Raw genomic sequence first — 12,534 nt, forward strand, 5'->3', positions numbered from 1 at the left:
CCTTTTATTGCATAAAATCAAAAATATTTATTTACTCGTAATCATTAAAATATAATTCTACATGATACAAGAATAAAATATCGCTATTTAGACTGCTGCGTGGAATATCACCACATCTCAACTTCTGTTTGTGAAACGCCCTATCCCAAAATAATTCGTAATTCGGCGTTCAGTCAAGTTAGGGTGATATTCCACTTAACAGTCATTTTATAACAACAGCCTCCAATTAATTATGTATATATCTGTTTAAAAAGGAGGAAACCTTTGGTTGTCTTATATCTGTAAATATATACGGACCGATGTCTTCATAACCAAAAAGTGCCACCGCACAAAGTTGTCCTTGAAAAACTCCCCCTGCTCCAGTATCTCCAGAAGTCGGTTTTATTTCTGACTCTCCAGCACACATGATTGTGGAAGCTGCTACATCTACATATTTTTGGCAATGAGCAACGCATTCAGATATGTGTATTACAACCATTTTAGAAGTTTTGAGAATATTTTCACTAAATTCCTCACTAGTTGAAGTTACCGCACCCCATCCACTAACTTCCAGCTTTGAGCCCTCACATACTAAGTCTTCCTGACAAAGAGGTATTGGTTTTATTTTATCAGTCTCATGAAAGCATGGGTCCACGTTTAACACAGCTATGTCCATTAATCCATCATAATGAGTATAGCATCCCTTATCAATATGTTTTTCAATTACATTTCGTTTTTCTACTCCTTCTGCGTTTAGCCGACTTATATCTTCTTCACCAGCTAGAACGACGAACGCATTCTCATCTCCCACATATACGCAGCGCGCAGCTGTTACCACCGAATACACACTTACTAACGAACCAACGCAAATATACTCCGTGTTATGGAAAATTGCTACCGTGTGTGGGGTCCGCTCCATTTTTATGCCTTTGCCATTTAAAACACGAAGTTGCGCATTCGTATGGGTAAAATGGCAAGTAAGAACGAGAGACAGGATCGCAAAAAAAATGTCTAAACCCATTTTACTTTAAGACCTTTTGCACTACTTTTTAAGTATAAAGTATGATAAATTTTGTCGGCGCTATTTATACCGAGTGGTGTGAATAAAAAATAAGTAAACGCTCTTTCTTCTAGATTCTAGGAATTCTACATGAGAAAAACAATTTAAGTTAAAGCTATACAAAGAGCATATATTTTTTTCTTTTTATACAAGCATATTCCCGAGAAATGAAATGAGCTCAGCCTTGAACAGATATTTTGCTTTACTTTTGTCAAAGAAAATTTCCTAATAATTCTTTGTGTATAAATGTATTCGCAGAGTAGAACTGTGTTATTAATTGGAAACGTGTACCTACAACTTTATTTTTAATGAGTACATACAAAAAAAAAAAACAATGGGTAGACTTATGTAATTAGTCTTATCGGTTTCCAAGGAGCTTAGTATATTCCATTCTCTACTGCCACAAAACTATATTTGTGTTTTAACGAGTAAATATTCGCAGAGTAGAACTGTGTTATTAACTGGAAACGTGTACCTACAACTTTATTTTTAATGAGTAAATACAAAAAAAAACAATGGGTACACTTATATAATTAGTTTTATCGGTTTCCAAAAAGCTTAGTATATTCCATTCTCTACTGCCACAAAACCCTAGCTGGGAGCAGTGAAATATTTATTCACAAAATTCAAGGTATTTATGCATATTCCCGCGAAATGAAATGAGATCAGCGTTAATCAAATATTTTGCTGTACTTTTGCCAAAAGAAATTTCCTAGCAATTGTTTGTTTATATATGTTCTCGCAGAGTTAGATTGTGTTATTAATTTGAAACGTGTACCTACAACTTTATTTTTTTTTTTATGAGTAAATACAAAAAGACAATGGGTTGACTTAATTAGATTTATCTGTTTCCAAACTGCTTAGTATGTTCTATTCTATACTGCCACAAAACCATAGTTGGGAGCAGTGAAATATTTATTCACAAAATTCAAGGTATTTGGTCAAACTTTATAACATGATCAGGACTAGATGAAATAACTAGATCCAACAGGCTAGGCATATCTTGTTGGGATGAATCTGTTAACCACAGTAAGTCCAGCAGTAGACAGATGATCCAGTAATTTTATTGTATAGGAATCGTTTAAAAGAAGATTGACATGAAAATCACCACTAATATCATAACGCTCATATTCAATCAAATACGTAGTCAACTCAAAAAAAAAAAAAACGAATCTAACATGCATCATATATGAGGACTGTACACACATGACACTAGTATTTTAGTAACATTATCTGTAATTTCAGCAATAAGGAATTCAGTTTCAGAGTTATTTGATATTGCTAAAGTTCTGATAGCAAGTGTAGACCTAAAATAAATTGCAACTTCTCCACCTTTTTTGTGAGTTCCATCATGCCTAATCAGACTGAAATTTGGGATGCCATAATGAATATCAGACACTGCAGGATTAAACCACGTTTCTGAGACACAAATGACATCAACACCTGACCTTCCAAAAATATCCCTAACGTAGTCCAACTTTTCACTATTGATACTTCGCGGATTAAAATGTACCACATTCAGGCCTTTAGACTGCTGACATAAAATATTAATTAAAGTCTTATGGTTATTATTATAATTATTTTTAATGCTGCTTTATGAAGAAAAAACAACAAAATAAATGCAATACAAAAACAAAAGAACATAACAAAAATAAAATATGATTGCAGTTAAAAAAGAAAAAGAAGAAGAAGAATATAGTGTAGAAAGAAAACCTTTGACCAAGAAAGTAGACAAACAAAGAATATACAGGAGGTGAAGAATAATAAGAGAGAAAAAACATGTTTCTAACTTAAATTGTAAACAAAGGCAAATTAAAACTAATACATAGCATTGTATACATATATAAAAACTCATGAAAACCATTATTTTCGTGCTTTAGTGCCAATAAGTGCTTGCATTTCAACTCTGCTACTCCCACACATATTTTACCACGAATAGAGAAGGCTGACACTAATAACTTCTTTCGCATAAGCTCTGATACATACGCCATCACTTCACGCTGGGCTTTAGGCAGACTCACCCTTTTCTCTACGGCTGCAATTGTTGATTTTAGATTTGCAGTTTCGACAGAGAGCTCACTGATTCTCTAAATTATCCTCTCTTCTAATTTCTCCAATTTGTAATCACCGCAGTCAGCCCATCAGTCTGCTGCTCAAGTTTTCTCTCAATTCTTTCCAATGCAGCAAGTGATGGCAAGTTAGGCGTCTTGGGTGGGGAAGTAAGTTTACGAGGTGGATTTGTCCGCACTGGAGGTTGATCGGCCTGTTGCACTTGTTTCCTCTAAACTCTTACAGGCGCAGTTGCTGTGGGTGTGAGGGGAGAATTAGATTTTGGCGCGGTTTTTTTCTTTGCTGGATTCATTAAGATTCCCCTCACTTTTTATTATCAAATAAACAAATATCAGCAGCGTTCTTATGGCAAGGTAGCTCAATATTAGAAGCTCACAATCACGCGTACAGCGATAGGTTGACAACTTAAGGAAAATTACTTAGGTTTTATGGGAAAAACACGCAAATACTTAAGAGCACCAAAAACCACGTCTTACTCAATTGACGTTTGACACTATTCTATTTTTTAGTATTATTATTACTTACATACTTACATAAAGTATTGTTTTCAATAACACCGTTTAACTAGATACATTTTTTTTTTATATTTTATTTAAGTTAAGAAGTAAGCGGTCCAACGGAGTATGATGGACCGCTTTAAGTTAGTTGTGCGCTATCCGCCATACTATATATGACTCTCAAATAAACCTTTAACATAAATAAAAGCGCCACTCTTAATACATATATACAATAATTATAATTATCTAATAAAGTTTATACTTATTTACATTTATAATAAGAGTTGTGGCTCGTTTTTTTTTCTGAAAGTGAGGTGCCGATATTTTCCCTTAAATACTTTCTTAGTGCTCCATACCCCATAAAAGTGCAATTTTATAGGGCTTTATAAGAAGTTTCAACAACGAAGTTTTTACCATATAATGCAAAAATAGCTATAAACACGTTACGTCCCTATTATTTTTTCCAAACCAAACTTCTACGGGTTCACTTTTTCGCAAAAGAAGAACTTTAAACTGCTATTTTTATAGGGTGCATAGAGAGATATTGAAGGTGCTGCTTATATAATTTATTTAGTATTTAGCACCAAGTTGTCCCTATTATTTTATCCATCATTGTATACAAATAAACAATTAAATAAATAAATGCGAGGCGCAATAACCTTCGAAGAGATTTAAGGCCGAGCATCTCTTTCAATTTGCGTCGTGCTCCTTTTAATTTTTCCTAAACTTGGCAGAACTGGGCATGCATGTTGTATGCCGACTCCGAGCGGCATCTGTGAGATAAATTTTCACTGAGAAGCTTTTTATGGAAGAAACACACAGAAACACAAGAAACAGGAGTGTGTTAATGGGTACACTTATGTAATTAGTTTTATCTGTTTCCAAACTGCTTAGTATGTTCTATTCTCTACTGCCGCAAAACCATAGTTGGGAGGAATGAACTATTTATTCACAAAACTCGGGGTATTTATGCATATTCCAGCGAAATGAAATGCATTTGCTTTACTTTTGTCAAAGGAAATTTCCAAATAATTGTTTGTTTATAGATGTATTCGGAGAGTTCAATTGGGTTATTAATATGAAACGTGTACCTACAACTTTATTTTTTAATGAGTAAATACAAAAAAGCAATGGGTACACTTATGTAATTAGTCTTATCGGTTTCCAAACAGCTTAGTATATTCCATTCTCTACTGCCACAAAACTATAGTTGGGAGCAGTGAAAAATTTATTCACAAAATTCAAGGTATTTATGCATATTCCCGCAAAATGAAATGAGCTAAGCTTAAGTGTGTTGTTTTTGGAGTTCAGTGAGAGTATAGTTAAGCTAAGCCTAAGTGTGTTGTTTTTGGAGTTCAGTGAGAGTATAGTTAAGTAAATCGTCCATGACTATATCTGCGATGGTTGGAGAGAGGGGGTTTCCCATCGGCATTCCATGTGTTTGTGTGTATATTTTGTCGTTTTAGGTGAAATAGTTGTTGTCTTTGAGACAGAAGTCCAGAGCATTCTTGAAGCTGCTTCTGTTTATGCTCGTATTCTTTTCTACATCTTCCCATTTTTGCATTATTATTTTGGATGCTAAATTTGTAGGTATATTAGTAAACAAAGAGACGACATCAAAAGACGCTAACATATCTTCATCACACACATTCACGCTGTTCAATCTTTCTTTAAAGTCCAGTGAATTTTTAACATTCAGCCGAAATTAGTGGTTGTAGAATTCTTCCGATGAGTTTGGACAAATGGTAACATGGAACATTGGTGGACGAGACAACTGGACGTAATGGACATTCAGGTTTATGGATTTTTGGTAATCCATATAACCGGGGGGAAGTTGCAGCTGAGCTGGTCAATTGTTGTTTTTCCTGCTTATGTGTTTGCCTTTCCAAACCTCCTGTACTATGTTATTGTTTTTTCTCTGTAGTGTATTTGTCGGGTCTCTTCTTATTGCTTTGTAAGTATTCTTGTCTCCTAGTAATTTCTCCATTTTCATATTGTAGTCATTTTTGTAGAGAACGACTGTTTTGTTACCCTTGTCCGCGTCTGTTACGACTATGTACTCTTTGTGTGTTTTTAGAAAAACCTTTGTTTTGTTGTATGTTTCTAGTATACATTTTTTTATCGGAGTATGTTTGAGGTTTCCTTTAAATTCTGTGATTCTGTTGCTTAATTTATTTCGTGCTAATTCTTTTTCATTTTCGTTTTCTAGGGTTTTAAAAACTTGTTCCATTTCGGCTATTGTGTGCACGGGTGAAGTTATTTTTTGTTGTTGATACTGTAAATTTTTTACCTAAAGACAGCAGCCACTTTACATCTTCGGGAAAAACTATGTTTGTGTGGTTGAGAAACCATTCGTTATTGAGATTTATTCCTAATTTTAGTATTTGCTCGTGCTTGAGCTTCTTGATTTTGGTGGATAGTCTCGTTTCTTTCTGCTTACCGATTTTGTTGATTATAAAGTTTTGTTTTACGATTGCAGATGTAACTTTTTGCATTTCTTGTTGTTTTTATTTTATACAATAATAAATAGAATATTACGCCCCTGATGATGCCAATGAAATTTGGCGAAACGTTGGGCCGTAAGGTTGAATAAACCTTGTTTTTATTCGCACTACAACGAAATAGATCAGAATAGCTTAAAGGAAACTTAATCTCCACCATTTTGCCTTACTTTTGTCAAAAGAAATTTCCTAAAAATTGCTTGTTTATAAATGTATTCGCAGAGTTGAATTGTGTTTGTAATTGGAAATGTGTACCTACAACTTTATTACAAAGAGCTTAGTATGTTCCATTCTCTACTGCCACAAAACCATAGTTGGGAGCAGTGAACTATTTATTCAGAAACTCAAGGACTTATGTATATACCAGCGAATGAAATGAGAGCAGCCTTTAACAAATATTTTTCTTTACACAAAATTCAAGGTATTTATGCATATTTCCGCGAAATGAAATGAGCTAAGCCTTAACCAAACATTTTGCTTTACTTTTGTCAAAGGAAATTTCCTAATAATTGTTTGTTTATAAATGTATTCGGAGAGTTGAATTGTGTTATTAATTTGAAACGTGTACCTACAACTTTATTTTTAATGAGTAAATACAAAAAAACAATGGGTACACTTATGTAATTAGTTTTATATGTCTCCAAACTGCTTAGTATGTTCTATTCTCTACTGCCACAAAACCATAGCTGGGAGCAGTGAGCTATTTATTCACAAAATTCAAGGTATTTATGTATATACCAGCGAATGAAATGAGATCAGCCTTGAACAAATATTTTTCTTTACTTTTGCCAAAGGAAATTTCCTAATAATTGTTTGTTTATAAATGTATTCGGAGAGTTGAATTGTGTTATTAATTTGAAACGTGTACCTACAACTTTATTTTTAATGAGTAAATACAAAAAACAATGGGTACACTTATGTAATCAGTTTTATATGTCTCCAAACTGCTTAGTATGTTCTATTCTCTACTGCCACAAAACCATAGTTGGGAGCAGTGAACTATTTATTCACAAAATTCAAAATATTTATGTATATACCAGCGAACGAAATGAGAGCAGTATTGAACAAATATTTTTCTTTACACAAAATTCAAGGTATTTAAGCATATTCCCGCGAAATGAAATGAGCTAAGCCTTAAACAAATATTTTGCTTTACTATTGTCGAAAGGAAATTTCCAAATAATTGTTTGTTTGTAAATGTATTCGGAGAGTTCAATTGGGTTATTAATATGAAACGTGTACCTAAAACTTTATTTGTAACTAGCAGACCCGGCAGACGTTGTTCTGCCCTAAATTTGGCCTGTATGCATACATATATATATGCAATAAGCTTGTTCCGTCTAACTCTGCCCTACCCCTCTACACTTTTTCCTAATCTTTTTGTTCAATCCTCCCTCCGTCTTTTTCGCTTCATCTCCATCTTCGTCTCATTCTATCTCATTCTCAGTATCCTTCTCTCTTTTCTCTTCTCTCAAGTTTTTCTCCTTCTTCTTCATCTTTTATTGCCAGTCCCAGAGGGTGGTATGTATTTTGTTCCAGTCCCATTCCGAGTCTCCGTCCCAGTCCCACTCCGAGTCTCAGTCTCAGTCCCAGTCCTAGTTCTAATCCCAGTCCCAGTCCGTCTCTGGTATACTTCCCCGATATTTCAGGCAAATAGAATAGGACGTATGTAAATAGGTACATGTGGGTATTAATTCTTGTCTTTATTTCGGCTTAGCATGCATATTTATCAGTTTTTCCAGGTTGATGCGACTAAATCGAATAACACAATGAACTTGAGAGCTCTCAGCAACAGCTTTCATTTGATATCCATAATAAACACACATTCTAGGGGTATCCGGGTCCATGTTTTGCCCTATATCTCGAGACCCTAGCCTCCCAGTTGCATGAAAATTATCCTGTACTATAGCACTCATCAACAGCTTTCATTTGATATCCATATTGTATAAACACATTCTAGGGGTACCCGGGTCCACGTTTTGGGCTATATCTCGAGACCCTAGCCTCCCAGGTGTATGAAAATTATCCTGTACTATAGCACTCATCAACGGTTTTCACTTGATATCCATATTGTATAAACACATTCTAGGGGTACCCGGGTCCACGTTTTGGGCTATATCTCGAGACCCTAGCCTCCTAGTTGTATGAAAATTATCCTGTACTATAGCACTCATCAACAGTTTTTACTTGATATCCATATTGTATAAACACATTCTAGGGGTACCGGGATCCACGTTTTGGGCTATATCTCAAGACCCTAGCCTGCCAGTTGTATGAAAATTATCCTGTACTATAGCACTCATCAACAACTTTCATTTGATATCCATATTGTATAAACGCATTCTAGGGGTACCCGGGTCCACGTTTTGGGCTAAATCTCGAGACCCTAGCCTCCCAGTTGTATGAAAATTATCCTGTACTATAGCACTCATCAACAACTTTCATTTGATATCCATATTGTATAAACGCATTCTAGGGGTACCCGGGTCCACGTTTTGGGCTATATCTGGAGACCCTAGCCTCCCAGTTGTATGAAAATTATCCTGTACTATAGCACTCATCAACAGTTTTCACTTCATATCCGTATTGTATAAACACATTCTAGGGGTACAAGGGTCCACGTTTTGGGCTAAATCTCGAGACCCTAGCCTCCCAGTTGTATGAAAATTATCCTGTACTATAGCACTCATCAACAACTTTCATTTGATATCCATATTGTATAAACGCATTCTAGGGGTACCCGGGTCCACGTTTTGGGCTATATCTGGAGACCCTAGCCTCCCAGTTGTATGAAAATTATCCTGTACTATAGCACTCATCAACAGTTTTCACTTGATATCCACATTGTATAAGCACATTCTAGGGGTACCCGGGTCCACGTTTTGGGCTATATCTCGAGACCCTAACCTCCCCCTCCCAGTTGTATGAAAATTATCCTGTACTATAGCACTCATCAACAGTTTTTACTTGATATCCATATTGTATAAACACATTCTAGGGGTACCGGCATCCACGTTTTGGGCTATATCTCAAGACCCTAGCCTGCCAGTTGTATGAAAATTATCCTGTACTATAGCACTCATCAACAGTTTTCACTTCATATCCGTATTGTATAAACACATTCTAGGGGTACCCGGGTCCACGTTTTGGGCTATATCTCGAGACCCTAGCCTCCCAGTTGTATGAAAATTATCCTGTACTATAGCACTCATCAACAGTTTTCATTTGATATCCATATTGTATAAACACATTCTAGGGGTACCGGGATCCACGTTTTGGGCTATATCTCGAGACCCTAGCCTCCCAGTTGTATGAAAATTATCCTGTACTATAGCACTCATCAACAACTTTCATTTGATATCCATATTGTATAAACGCATTCTAGGGGTACCCGGGTCCACGTTTTGGGCTATATCTCGAGACCCTAGCCTCCCAGTTGTATGAAAATTATCCTGTACTATAGCACTCATCAACACGTTTTGGGCTATATCTCAAGACCCTAGCCTGCCAGTTGTATGAAAATTATCCTGTACTATAGCACTCATCAACAGTTTTTACTTCATATCCGTATGGTATAAACACATTCTAGGGGTACCCGGGTCCACGTTTTGGGCTATATCTGGAGACCCTAGCCTCCCAGTTGTATGAAAATTATCCTGTACTATAGCACTCATCAACAGTTTTCACTTGATATCCATATTGTATAAACACATTATAGGGGTACCCGGGTCCACGTTTTGGGCTATATCTCGAGACCCTAGCCTCCCAGTTGTATGAAAATTATCCTGTACTATAGCACTCATCAACAGTTTTTACTTGATATCCATATTGTATAAACACATTCTAGCGGTACCGGGATCCACGTTTTGGGCTATATCTCAAGACCCTAGCCTGCCAGTTGTATGAAAATTATCCTGTACTATAGCACTCATCAACAGTTTTCACTTCATATCCGTATTGTATAAACACATTCTAGGGGTACCCGGGTCCACGTTTTGGGCTATATCTCGACACCCTAGCCTCCCAGTTGTATGAAAATTATCCTGTACTATAGCACTCATCAACAGTTTTCATTTGATATCCATATTGTACAAACACATTCTAGGGGTACCGGGATCCACGTTTTGGGCTATATCTCGAGACCATAGCCTCCCAGTTGTATGAAAATTATCCTGTACTATAGCACTCATCAACAACTTTCATTTGATATCCATATTGTATAAACGCATTCTAGGGGTACCCGGGTCCACGTTTTGGGCTATATCTGGAGACCCTAGCCTCCCAGTTGTATGAAAATTAACCTGTACTATAGCACTCATCAACAGTTTTCACTTGATATCCATATTGTATAAACACATTCTAGGGGTACCGGGATCCATGTTTTGGGCTATATCTCGAGACCCTAGCCTCCCAGTTGTATGAAAATTATCCTGTACTATAGCACTCATCAACAGTTATCACTTGATATCCATATTGTATAAACACATTCTAGGGGTACCCGGGTCCACGTTTTGGGCTATATCCCGTGACCCTAGCCTCCCAGTTGTATGAAAATGATCCTGTACTATAGCACTCACCAACAATTTTCATTTGATATCCATATTGTACAAACACATTCTAGGGTTACCGGGATCCACGTTTTGGGCTATATCTCGAGACCCTAGCCTCCCAGTTGTATGAAAATTATCCTGTACTATAGCACTCATCAACAGGTTTCATTTGATATCCATATTGTATAAACACATTCTAGGGGTACCCGGGTCCACGTTTTGGGCTATATCTCGTGACCCTAGCCTACCAGTTGTATGAAAATTATCCTGTACTATAGCACTCACCAACAGTTTTCATTTGATATTCATATTGTATAAACACATTCTAGGGGTACCGGGATCCACGTTTTGGGCTATATCTCGAGACCCTAGCCTCCCAGTTGTATGAAAATTATCCTGTGCTATAGCACTCATCAACAGGTTTCACTTGATATCCATATTGTATAAACACATTCTAGGGGTACCCGGGTCCACGTTTTGGACTATATCTCGTGACCCTAGCCTACCAGTTGTATGAAAATTATCCTGTACTATAGCACTCACCAACAGCTTTCATTTGATATCCATATTGTATAAACACATTCTAGGGGTACCCGGGTCCACGTTTTGATCTCAAGACCCTAGACACGTAGCGAAAAAAAGGTAGACGTTGGCCGATTCTCAGACCTACCCAACATGCTCACAAAATTTCATGAGAATCGGTTCAGCCGTTTCGGAGGATTTCAGCCTGTAAAACCGTGACAGAGGAATTTTATATATTAGATGAGTAAATACAAAAAAACAATGGGTACACTTATGTAATTAGTTTTATCTATTTCCAAACTGCTTAGTATATTCCATTCTCTACTGCCACAAAACTACAGTTGGGAGCAGTGAAATATTTATTCACAAAATTCAAGGTATTTATGCATATTCCTGCGAAATTAAATGAGCTAAGCCTTAATCAAATATCTTGCTTTACTTTTGTCACAGGAAATTTCCTAATAATTGTTTGTTTATAAATGTATTCGCAGAGTTGAATTGTGTTTGTATTTGGAAACGTGTACCTACAACTTTAATTTTAATGAGTAAATACAAAAAAAACAATGGGTACACTTATGTAATTAGTTTTATCGGTTTCAAAACAGCTTAGCATATTCCATTCTCTACTGCCATAAAACTATAGTTGTGTTTTAACGAGTAAATATTCGCAAAGTAGAACTGTGTTATTAATTGGAAACGTGTACCTACAACTATATTTTTAATGAGTAAATACAAAAAAACATTGGGTACACTTATATAATTCGTTTTATCAGTTTCCAAACAGCTTAGTATGTTCTATTCTCTACTGCCACAAAACCATAGTTGGGAGCAGTGAAATATTTATTCACAAAATTCAAAATATTTATGTATATACCAGCGAACGAAATGAGAGCAGTATTGAACAAATATTTTTCTTTACACAAAATTCAAGGTATTTAAGCATATTCCTGCGAAATGAAATGAGCTAAGCCTTAAACAAATATTTCCAAATAATTGTTTGTTTATAAATGTATTCGGAGAGTTCAATTGGGTTATTAATATGAAACGTGTACCTACAACTTTATTTTTTAATGAGTAAATACAAAAAAGCAATGGGTACACTTATGTAATTAGTCTTATCGGTTTCCAAACAGCTTAGTATATTCCATTCTCTACTGCCACAAAACTATAGTTGGGAGCAGTGAAAAATTTATTCACAAAATTCAAGGTATTTATGCATATTCCCGCAAAATGAAATGAGCTAAGCTTAAGTGTGTTGTTTTTGGAGTTCAGTGAGAGTATAGTTAAGCTAAGCCTAAGTGTGTTGTTTTTGGAGTTCAGTGAGAGTATAGTTAAGTAAATCGTCCATGACTATA

The sequence above is a fragment of the Eurosta solidaginis genome, chromosome 2 (genome assembly GCF_040869045.1).
Source record: "Eurosta solidaginis isolate ZX-2024a chromosome 2, ASM4086904v1, whole genome shotgun sequence".
Taxonomy (NCBI): domain Eukaryota; kingdom Metazoa; phylum Arthropoda; class Insecta; order Diptera; family Tephritidae; genus Eurosta; species Eurosta solidaginis.